This window comes from Dysidea avara, chromosome 7 (assembly GCF_963678975.1).
Source record: "Dysidea avara chromosome 7, odDysAvar1.4, whole genome shotgun sequence".
Classification (NCBI taxonomy): Eukaryota; Metazoa; Porifera; class Demospongiae; order Dictyoceratida; family Dysideidae; genus Dysidea; species Dysidea avara.
This window is the reverse complement of record NC_089278.1, coordinates 12,091,359-12,103,358: the sequence shown is the minus strand read 5'-3', so window position 1 is coordinate 12,103,358 and position 12,000 is coordinate 12,091,359. Positions and strand designations below refer to the sequence as shown.

The 12,000-nt window shown below is 37.0% G+C and overlaps 1 long non-coding RNA gene across 1 annotated transcript; it reads left to right on the top strand.

The window, feature by feature from the left end:
• Window positions 1-4,567: 4,567 nt before the first annotated feature.
• On the top strand, window positions 4,568-11,304 carry LOC136259555 (uncharacterized). Its single transcript, XR_010703290.1, has 3 exons — window positions 4,568-4,695; window positions 10,810-10,871; window positions 11,268-11,304. It is a non-coding gene; the product is annotated as an uncharacterized lncRNA (long non-coding RNA).
• Window positions 11,305-12,000: the final 696 nt, after the last annotated feature.

Here is a 12,000-nt window from a genome sequence, read left to right as displayed (position 1 = left end):
CATTTCTCCACCTTTTCAAACACACTTTCTGTAACAACTTTAAACAGGCTGTATAGGACCAGGTGTCCTACAGACCTTCAGCACTTGTGCTGTAAAGCCTTAATAAATAAATAAATAAAAAGCTAACATTTTAAATTGCTAGCACGATACTATCTGTTTGTTTTATGACCAAACATGTACTATATAGACACATACTGACTGTCACAGTCTGATGACTGATATGGTTTGAATCTACAAAATGAACGCTCCACAAAGATGGCCAGAAAGTACTTTAAACTAATTGAAGCACCACCACGCTTGTGCAATATGGATAAAATAGTATGAGGGTGTGGGCAAGAGACTAATACAGCACAAGGCAAATGCACTTGCGGTGGTGCTTTAAAACAAATTAAGTACACGACGAGATGGACCTCTGCCAATCCAGTCACAACGGAAAACTCTGACAGCAAAGATAAATGGGACATAGCTAAAGGAGGACATATGAAGCATGCACAAAAGGTAGTCAGACTGAAGCAATGTTGAACAGTGAAAAAGTCAAGCCCATAGCCTTAGGTGTTAACAAGTTATGCCTGTCAATCAGTCAGGCAGATCAGTCAGAAAATTCCACTAAATATAGTCTATATAGCTATATATTTTACAGGGATGACAGCATCAGCCAAGGCTGTTCTTTATGGAAAGGCATAAATCAGATAAAATTTTTATTTAGCATCATTTTTGAATTTGATAAAAATCGTCACATCGATGTTTTTTAATCGATGTGATTAGTGTTATGTAATAATCGAAGTTACAGCATCAATGCTTTTAAATCGATCTGATTGATGTTTTGTAGTCTATGTTACAGTATCGATATAAAAACATCGATGATTTTTGCATCAATCTCTGAACATCGATTCAGAATCAAGGTGTAAAATTCTTACAAATAATTAAATCACAAATTTAAAAGTATCACTTAGTTTAAGTAATACAAGCATGTGTGAGGTGTAGATTCTTCAGCTGTACCTTTTTCTCTTTTTATTATAAAAATATGTTGCTCAGTACAAAAAACAACAACAACAAAAAAACAAACTAGCTAGTTAGCTAGCTTTTTTTTTTCAGCCTTTTGGGTCGGTAGCTACTGAACTGAGAAAATTTGGGCTTGGTTAGGCCACTCCAAGAAAATTCCTTGTTTCCCATTTCATTGACCTCAAAAATACATGTGGGCAGGCAGTTCATTATCCATTATTCATTATAGATATATCCACTAATTTTCAATTCATAACTCAAGTCATAACTAGCTAACTTACAGGTAAAAAATATTTAAACTAAGAACCTGAACAGTGAAAAGCTAAATGGGCTTTCTGAATGCTACTGCTATGCAATCACAGGAATAAAATGTTTAGTTGACAGCAATAATGAATGACCATGCGGGAAGAGAATTTGTATGCGGGCGGGAAATGGGAAACAGTGAATTTTCTTGGAGTGGCCTTATACCTACCTAACCAATACTGCCAAGGCGCCATGAAGGTATTGTAAAGTTGGTTTTAGGCGATAGTGTTTGCCAGAAAAGCCCAAACCTTCATGATCCCTAATATACAGTACTATCAGTCATATCCGTACTGTACTGGTAGGGTTTCCACTCAAAATAGGAAAGTGCTTTATTTTGTTGTTTCTGGAGATTTTCACGCAGATTTATCTTCAAGGTAAAGCAAACAAGTGCTAATTTGTTATTGGAATGTTTGCAGCAGTTGCTATAAGCACAATTTTAACATGTGTAAGTATCAGAAAAGTAGTCACGTGACCAAAAATCCCTTCATATAGGATTTCCACTGCAAAATAAGATGATGCCTCAGCCTTTTTCGTTGTTTCTGATGATTTTCACCCAGACTGACCTTAAGATGAAACAAACAAGTGCTAATATATTATTAAACTGTCTATTCTTCAGTATCAGTGCAGTTTTAACTATAAATACCCAAAAAGTGGTCACATGGTCAACAATCCCATTACAGCTATAAAGGATGTGCTATAACACTACAAGATGTAGAAGTCTTCATTATAAGGCAAGAAAATGCATTAATTGTGACTTCGGTCACCCTACAATACAAAGATTTTCTATAAGCTGCCCGATTTAACTAGCTATTATAATATTTTTGGTCACGTGACCACTTTTTGTATGTTTGTGTGTGTTAAACTTATGCTGATACTCAGCAATCCAATTAGCACTTGTTTGCTTTATCTTAAAGGTCAGTCTGTGTGAAAATCACCAGAAACAACAAAAGGAAGCACCTTCCTATTTTGAGTTGGAAACCCTACTGTACGATACTTAATGAAATATTAGAAATCACGATAATATTTAGAAATACCGTATCGATTAAGTCACTGGGGTTAACCTTTGAGTTTCGAACTAGCGTAGTCTCGACGTAGTTTATAACGATGCGCGCTTGTCTGACGTCTGTTTTATTCCTAGCTACTATAGTGGCGAGCTTTGCCGCACCTGTTCGACCTGTGGATTGGAAAGCTCTGATGTTTCGTTCGCTGAGGAACGCCCACCACGAGACTCAGATCCGCGAGAAGCGTCAAATCCCCGACGATGCGTGCGTCAATGCCATCCAGGAGGCACAGTCGCCACTATTTATGCAGTGCAGTAACTTTCTTGGAAATGCTAATGCTCTGAGTTTCAATCAACTACTGTCGTTTTGTGGTACTGACAACTGCGTGCCACTTTTAATAAAAGTGTTCACTGATCTTGAAAGTTGTGGTGATGATGGCAATTCTACAGTAAGCATGTTGTATAAGTGTATTCTGCATAACAACATTTGCACTAAAGCACCAGCACGGTCTATTATTGCAGTGCTGCACACTCAATCTGGAAACTGCATGGGGTCTTAAACTGGGCCCGGCTTTACAAGCAGGTTTCTCATCTACTGCTAAACTAAATCTTTACATAAAGTTCCTTTGTGGCCAATAACCCTCAGCAATATTAATCTTGAAGCCATTTCATGGTCTAGCAACTCTTAAGATAGCAGAGCTCATTAGTAACTTGGCCAAACCATGCCAGCACGCATGTGTTTCACAACAATTAGCTAAAAGCCGTACAAACAATCTTTGGCTTATAGTATAGCTATACAATGCCGGAGTGAAAGGTATACAAAGCTATGATGTCAAGTTCAAGCAATTAATTGGTATGCCACATCAGATTTTACCATGCACAATTGTAAGAAAACTACCAGTACACAGGGCAAGAAGAGTTTTCATACTCTGTTCTTTAATTCTTATTCTTTAATTCTGTTCACGTTCACCTGAGCCCTCGTTTCTGGTTAATAATTCTTGTTACAAGGGCCAGCTGTTCAAACATTTAGTAGTACTGTGAAGCCCTTCAAACACTCAAGTGGAACTGTTTATCAAAAAAGTGCTTTGATACGGGCAGGAACAAGTGCATGAGTTATGAGGCTTCAAAAATATCCACATATATAGTTTTATGACACAGTTCATGTGGTTACCCTAACTGAAAAGTTGTGATTCAACAATATATTGTTACACAACTATGAGAGCGCCGGATCATGAAGTCCCAAGAATAGTTTATGTGCTTTTTCTGGTACTCAGAAAGGCATGAATTATTCCTGGCACAGGTTTCGGTTTAATTCCACGTGATCAATTTCTCCTTGTACAAGTGCAGGTCACTGCATGGTATAGACCCTCAGAATTACAATTCTGTAAAGTAATTAAATTAAATCAATCCCAGAAAATAATAATCTTGGTGAGTTTTACTAACAGGATGTTATTGTTATGATTTAAATGAACACTGGCATGTTTCAGTAATTAATTACAGTATTGTAACTAGAAATTATAGAGAGTACCCATAATAGCTATTGTTTCCTTTTTATCTGAATTACCACTCTACATGTTGTTTACAAGGCTGCAGTTACTATATTTCATGTGACTGTTGACCTGTTATATATTACAGGCTGAGTTGTTAGAGTATCTAGACCTGTTCTGTACACAAAATAGCAATGGTGATTACTGCCTGGAGTTGGTAGATGAGTTTGACAATGGGCAACTTCAGCTTCCCTATGATGACATCGACGTAAGTATAGACAGTATGTGATTGGCATAGCTTTGTGTTATGTATACATATTTGTGCTACCAATAAACTACAAAAGTTTAGCACGATTTAGGTTGGTGAATTGAAAGAGATTTGTCAAACTTCATTCACTAATCTTTTATCCACCAATCTGCTTCGCGTGTTCATGATTCACCAAATTAATCACACTGTAGTAGGGATCCCCTTGCTGTGTGCATGAAAGATAGTTACTCCATTACACCTTTTAGTTTATACAATGTAGATATAGGCTATAATAGATTTAGCTGTATAACAAGTAATTCCTTTAGAAAAGATGAATACTATTGATGTGCAGGAATTTATGCAGTCACCTAGGTATAGCTGCTGTGTGCATATCTTTATACTGTATCATTTTTTAGTTAGTCACATAATTAACAGTTATTTACACATCCATGCTAGCCATGCCTACACAAATGACAGCAAGCCACTGTTCTAAGTTCCCCCTTTACTCCAGAACATTGTAGTGGAAATACTATAAACCATTTTGTCCTTTTGTATTCAAGTATATTACTTCTTAATCATGTACATGTGTAGTATTCTCATTATTATTTTAGCAATGTGACTCCTCTCAGGCTGTTTGCAGCAATGCTTGCAAGAATGTGAGTGTGTATAATATTGGGATTTGATTTATATATTAAGATTTGTGCATACATGCTATCAAGACAGACCAGTGTGTCATGTGGCCGACAGAGCTAGCACGCCACACCAGTATGTTTTTTTTTTCATCCAAACATACACGTTTACAAGGGATATGGCTGAAATATACACATGACTCCCAAGAGCATGCAATACTCAAGGGAGAGTGCAGAGTAATCATGTTATAACTGGTTCTACATCCCAGTAGATGAAACTATCAGAGATACGTAGCAATTTATAGTGCCTGTTAGTGATCAAAATTGGTTGAATCATTTATGCATTTGAGTGTCTTTAGCAATGCCACACCCAAATACTCTGAGTTCTTCACAAAGGACAACTCATAGACAATCCACTCAGCAACCCAGGTAAATAGTTGGTTTAGGCACTTGTTATCAGTTTTGTTTACCGTTTAAGTAAGGATTTCATAGAATGTGTGAAGTTATACCAAAGCATAGCCATGAACTGTGGTATATACAGTTTTCCATGGTATATCAGTTATATACCACAGTGCGGTACTTTTGATCTTCATGACAGGTGTGGTGTATGATGTGTGTGTATATGTATATATGTGACTGGATTTTGGAAAATCACCCTTATGGGCGCATTGTTGATTCAGAGAAAAACGTATTTTAATAATTTAAAGCTCTGTTACTCACCAGCCTTGGCAGCTACACGTATGGATTTTTGAGCAAAGATGGAGCAATTCACAACCTTTAAGAGCAGCTAGTGGCCAAGGTAATCCCTGTAGAGATCCCGCCATTTTAGATAGGTTTTTTCACCAGTGTTGCTATATCATGGGTCCTCAAAAGTGGTGGGGGGTGGGGAGTGGTGGGGTGGGCAAGAAATAGATTACAAAATGGACGAGAATGGTAACTGAAGGCACCAGATCACAAAACAGCCTATCAGAGGCAGGAAATAGACTGGGATCTCACAAAACAGACATACATCACACATTCAGCTCCCTGCTCGTCTGTCCAGAGTGTATGAACCCCTCAAAGCACTTCCCTGTTGTTCACAGACCTGTACAGACGTCTGGTGTGGTTGTACAGGCCGCCAGAGAACAGTCCACCAAAATCAGACCTGGCAAGTTGAAGGCGAGTTTGATATGGAAATTGTTAGCCTAATAGTGCAACAACTTCATGCTGGTGTTATCTCACTTTTGGCTTTTGCGCCCATATGGTTGATTTTGCTAAATCCAGTCACATGTGTATATAATGGGCATTCAAAGGTGCCGCTTGGGGTTTAACTCACATATTTCCCGGGCAATATCATGGGAACGCAATTTGCTCATGCCTTTGATGCAAGGGAGTCTACCATCAATAAACCCCAAGGGTTTATCAATGGTAATACTTCCAATAACAGAGGATGCAGGGTGTATCAAACTAGGGCTGAAACAGATGTATCCGTATTATCCAGATAATAATTTACTATCCGGATAGTCATCATGATAGTTTTAAAGCAATTTTATGGCAAATTTTCCTTGATGCTTAGCTTCCACAATTAACATTACTGCAAATTTAATTTTTATACGAATGTTATGTTTGTTTCTATTTTAAAGTACTACTAGCATGTTCACAATAAAATATACTGTATTTTTATAGTAAGTGATGACAGAGTTGGGGTCACTACTCTAAAAATGTAACTCGTTACATATTACTAGTTACTTTGTACAATGTAACGTGTTACAGTTACATATTACTCCCAGAAAAATAGTAACTAGTTACATATTACATGTTACTTTGAGAGCTGTAACTAGTAATATTATTACATATTATGTTTGTTCTATAAATTAAGCCCAACCTTCTAAATACATGCTCCAGCACTCGTTTCTCTGGTGTAGTTCAGCCTCAAAAACATACTTTGTTGTAGTATCTTGGTCTCAAGGGCACTCCCCATACACTATCACTCTTTGTTCTTGCCTGTACAGCCATGTTCAGTGCTGTCAGGACCCAAAATGCAGCCAATCACGTGCTGGATACAACACGCATTACAAAGAAGTAACGTGCTACAATTTCCAAATGTAATATCTGTTATATATTACTCGTTACTTTGTCATGTAACGCGTTATATTACTTCATTACAACATAAGTAATATTATTACATAACGCATTACAAATGTAACTCGTTACCCCCAACTCTGAGTGATGATGGATGTCACTATCCCTATATAGGAAAGATTTGTTCAGGATATCCAGGTTGTAAAATTGCTATCCATTTCAGCCCTATATCAAACAGTACAGTTATAGGGTTCCCCTAAAATGACGGGGACTGCCAAAATGCTGTAATTAAATTAAAGACCATCGTTGAAACATCATAATTATGTCAGTGATGAAAATCACTTTTATGGAATAGTCTTCATGCATGTGACTTCGAATCCAGTATTTAAAACAAGAAAACACAGATATTGATTTAAAACTGGATTTTTGGTCTGCTTACTTACCTGCCAGCCTGTCCACCCGCCTGTCTGCCCAACCACCTTCCCATCCGCCTGCCTGCTAGCCAGACCACATTTACAAAGCTAGCAGGCCAAACAAAGCAGCTCACAACCACCATTTCACACAACAATAACAAACTCACAAATGGCATGTGTCTTTTCTGGTTCCGAAGACCATCTACTTTCTACACTTTGTCTTTCCTTTTATCTTCAATTACATGAGTCGTCTTCTGCTTCATGCATACTGAGGCAATAATTTTCCACATCAGCACTTTCCTTAGAGAAGCATATTTATAGACAGTGAAATTATTTAAACCACTTAAGCTACTGTAAGTGGTGTACGTAGATATGTGTAACTGCACTTATAAAATGATCACATGGTCCAACCATACCCCTAAATGACCGTTATGCCCATGACAATCAGAACACCGCTCTTTCTAACACTGCTTTGCAACCAATATATTGGTGGAATTCCTCTTAACTCTGCCCTCCGGTTTGGCCGCTCACATTCAGAGTTCAGAATAAAAATAGTGAGGGAGAGTGTCTAACTGCCAATGCAGCCTGTACATAATCCATGGTGGAATTTTTTCATATTTCAAGACATCATTGACTTTCACAGTAAAATTTATACTGTTAATCTATTTTGCTACTTGCTTTTGTGCTTTGTGGTGGTGTTATATTTTGCTTGTTTTTGTATGGTTTGTTGTATTTATACAAGTTTTGTATTGTTGCAGTGTAGAGTCTATGCTATATATAGTTGCATTTTTAGTTGTTGTGGAACAGCCATTGGCCGAGTATCTGGAGTTCAAAAATATCAATTAGAAAATGGTATGCATAATATGCTTTGATCTTGGGAGGGTAATGAGGTCTTTAAAATCCACTAAGAGACCTGCTAGCAGGTTCTTACAATGGTTAAAAACCTGCTAGCAGAAAAGACCTCAAGCATCACAAATCTCACTTTCGATCATTGATTTGCAATGCTCCCTCCAAGCATATTCAGGCTGATAGCCTGCAGTGGACAAACCAGTCACCCAGGCCAACATGTGGTTAACCACTCTATTCATTTTATAGGCATACCTAAAAGAATTCGATTATGGGAGGTACAATCTACTGTTGTACACACGTTTGTTATGATGAACAGAGAGGTCTAGAAATATTATGGAAAATTCTGTTTAGTGCCCATCTGTTTCTAGAGTGTTTTTAAGACTATTTTTGTCTTCTATTAAACTATGGAAGGACTTTACTATGACTTCTTCCTTGTAGAGATGTTATTTTGTGCTATGTGTAGTGTGGGTGTGTCCATATCAGAACTTGTTCGAAACCGTGCCTGTTCTTCATGCTACTGTGGCGCCACTAAAGGCACAACTTGTGACAACTCGTTCCCATTGTATAAATCCACACGAACTGCTTCTTCGACACAGATGTTCTTCACACTGCTGTGACGTCATGGGCAAACTCAGGCTGGCTACCGCTAACCCGGCTTGACATTACGTATTATCGATCACTGCCGTTTCCTAGCTGTGCCAGATCCAAGTCTAACTTGTGAAGGAAGCGATTCAATTTTTTTCAACACTTTGACAAAAGCACATTCAGTCTTCCACGGGGATCTTCCGTGATTAACATTGTGACAATTTCAGTACCACAGTGACTCCACCTATATGCCCATATAAAGTACATACATTTTCTAAGTCGGCTAGAGACCACGCCCTTGGATCTTTGTGCAAGGTCTCTAACCTACACTCAATCAGCATGCCTTTATTGATGTAGCTGCAATCAGCTCTGGTTTTGCTGTAGAAAACTAGACATGGCAAAACCACATGTACACCTCTTATTCAATTATGTGGCTCACTTGAGACAAGCAGGGAGACTCTTGAATAAAGCAGTCACAGCCATACACAGCTATGCTGTGTGGCTATAACAAAAAAGCTAACAAACTATATAGTACAATTTATTTTAAAATGAAGTAGGGTTCCAGCAATAGAAAGTAGTGAAACAAGAGATACGGATGATGGTAGCTATTACAACATAGCAGCTATTTGCGAAATCCCTACTTTGGCATTGAACGGGTGTGCTAGGGATTTTCCCACACAGCTATGTCGTAATAGCTACCATCATTCATATATCTACTTTTCATCGCTGGAACCATAAAAAATACCCACAAATAAATGAGTTTGTATGCATGAAATAAATTTATAGCTCCGTATTCTCTTCTCCAATTTATACAATGGGGTTGCCTACTAGGTAGAGCAGTTCACATACATCATCAAAACTTTCCAAGCAATTTCCAAGATATGTGTAACTAAATCATTTTTCTTATTTTCAGCCTTCACATACTTTACAAAATATGTTAAAAATCTCATACCTACAGGGTAAATTCTGCAGCTTAGTTTACTCAATGCATGTTAAATTCTATTAGATTATCTCAATCGATCAATTGTTACACATGCTTGGTTTCGCAGTATCTATATTAACTATGTACTCTAATTTCTTTGATGATTGAGAACAATGGCTAATCCATCTACAGACTACAGTCATTCAGAATTTAAAACACGGAAAATCAATCTACCAATTGCAAATGTGAAAAAAATGTGGCCTTCAAGTAGACATAGTGAAATCAAAGGTGGCAGCCAAGAAATGGCTCTTGTCAATTAAACAGCAACCAATAGCATTATTTTTGACATTAACATCATTGCATCTATTTCTTGAGCACTCTCACAACTTTTTTGATTATTGATTTGTTTAAAAGTTGCACTCTTTTACACAGCTTAACTGTTTTTTATAGATGCTACTTACATTATTTAAATTATACGCTTGCAAGACATGTAATAATGTAATAGTATAGATTATGTGTTGTTGAGCCTCTCAATAACAGACATCTGGTCATATTACAAATAGAAAATTCTTTTTCAGAAATTGTTTTATAGGCAGGCCTGCTGGAGCCATAAGTTGTGAAGATATTTTGTTATTGAATCATTATTAGAAGCTTCCGAAATTATTAAAATCCAAACCACAACTTTTGGTAATTTAGCGACTTCGACATATATAATATGTATATTTCTTGCATCTGGTCTGTTCTACATTTCTTTGACATTGTCCACATTATACTACAGTGGAGAGTCAACAATCTGAATGCAAATGTGACTGCTCAATTAAGAGTATTTCATCAACAGATGTATTCTCTATTAGAGTAATTGCATGAAATTCTGCTTACAAATGAAGGGGTCTTTGATATAACTTTTCAATTATATGAACACCCCTCCCCCTATTAGTTACAATCTCTCCACTGTAGTTGTGGGTTTAAACTCATCCAACTATACTGTACTTTAAATTATGTGCATCTATCATTATAATAGTAATAAGAGTAGTCAGTTTGATGCTTACCTGAAAATAGAGTGTGTACATGGATGTATACTTACGGAGCTTGTTTCAGGTATTATAATAAGTTTATCATTAAAGAAAAAAAACTAGCTATAAAGCTCTATTAAGCAGTAGACTTTTCTGTGAGATGGTTTTAATGTTTGAATAGAGGTTGTGCTCTAAATGTTGAGCACTAAACAAACAAAAAATGCAAAAGGTACTATATAATATTTAGTATCAATTACGCACATATGTATATAAATACTGTATGTTATATTCTGTGAAGGTTGCTGATTGGGTGGATACCAAATTAGGATGTTGTTATCTCACAGCTGTTAATGCTGGCCAGTAAGTGCGTTTGAAGTTCATTAACCATGAAGCTAATAATATTTGAACAACACTTTTGTTAAAATATCTGAACTGTATGTCTGTTTACCAAGTTAAGTGAGTTTACCATTTACCATACACGGTATACAATGTAGGTGTGAGAAAATATTATATCATTAGTGGGTACAGGATAGAAGGCTCTGTGAGCCTGTGAAAACCATGCAATTGTTATTGTTTCAATTATGCAACATTATTGTAAAGTAATTTGTAGAATGGACTCATGCACAGACTGGGCTTGAAACAGATTCTTAAGGCATTATCTAGCTTCTTGAATGCATACAATATTTTCAGCATGCATGCACTCGCGTAGACTGTCACAACTGTTTATAAAATGCTTTTGTGTGTTACTTTCCATAGGGTTCCAGGTGATTACATTTTACCTGAGGGATTTTTTACCAAATGTGGTAAACAGCAGATGACTGCTTGTTGAATGTCTAAAGGTGCAGCGTTTTCAGATAGATGAACCATATATGCATAGCTGGAAAGTTCAGTGGGAGGAAACTTTGGCAAATTTGCCACAATAGGATTTTGGCAAGAAAAATTTGGCAAATTTGTTAGTAGAGCTAATACAGGACAAATGATTTGGCGGATTTTAGTTGACGAAACACCACTCACTCGCCAAATTTGCCAACTTTCCGGCTATAGGGTAGATGTAGCATTGCAGTTGCTATCCAAGGCATTATTTATTTACTTTTGAATGAGTAACTTTAGGAACACGTACAATAATGATATTGTGCAGGTTTGCACTTTTCATTTTTTAAAAACACATATTGGCCTTACAATTCCTTCACTGTTTCATGGCACCTTGGTTAGGTATAATCCAGTCCAAAATCTGAGACCTGAAATGGTTACTACAAATCTTAAAAGTGTTTTTTATGTAGTGGCTGACTGACTAAACAAGTGCCTGTCTACCAGATGGAGGCATAACTCAACAGCAGCTAAGACTACAAGCTTGATATTTTGACGTAGCAATGTATGCATCATGGCCTCCTTAGTGTTTTTTTGCTGACTATGTAAATGGCTACATTGCTCATTAGCAATAAATAATGGGGCACTTGTTTTGTTGTACAATTATAACCACAAATACTCT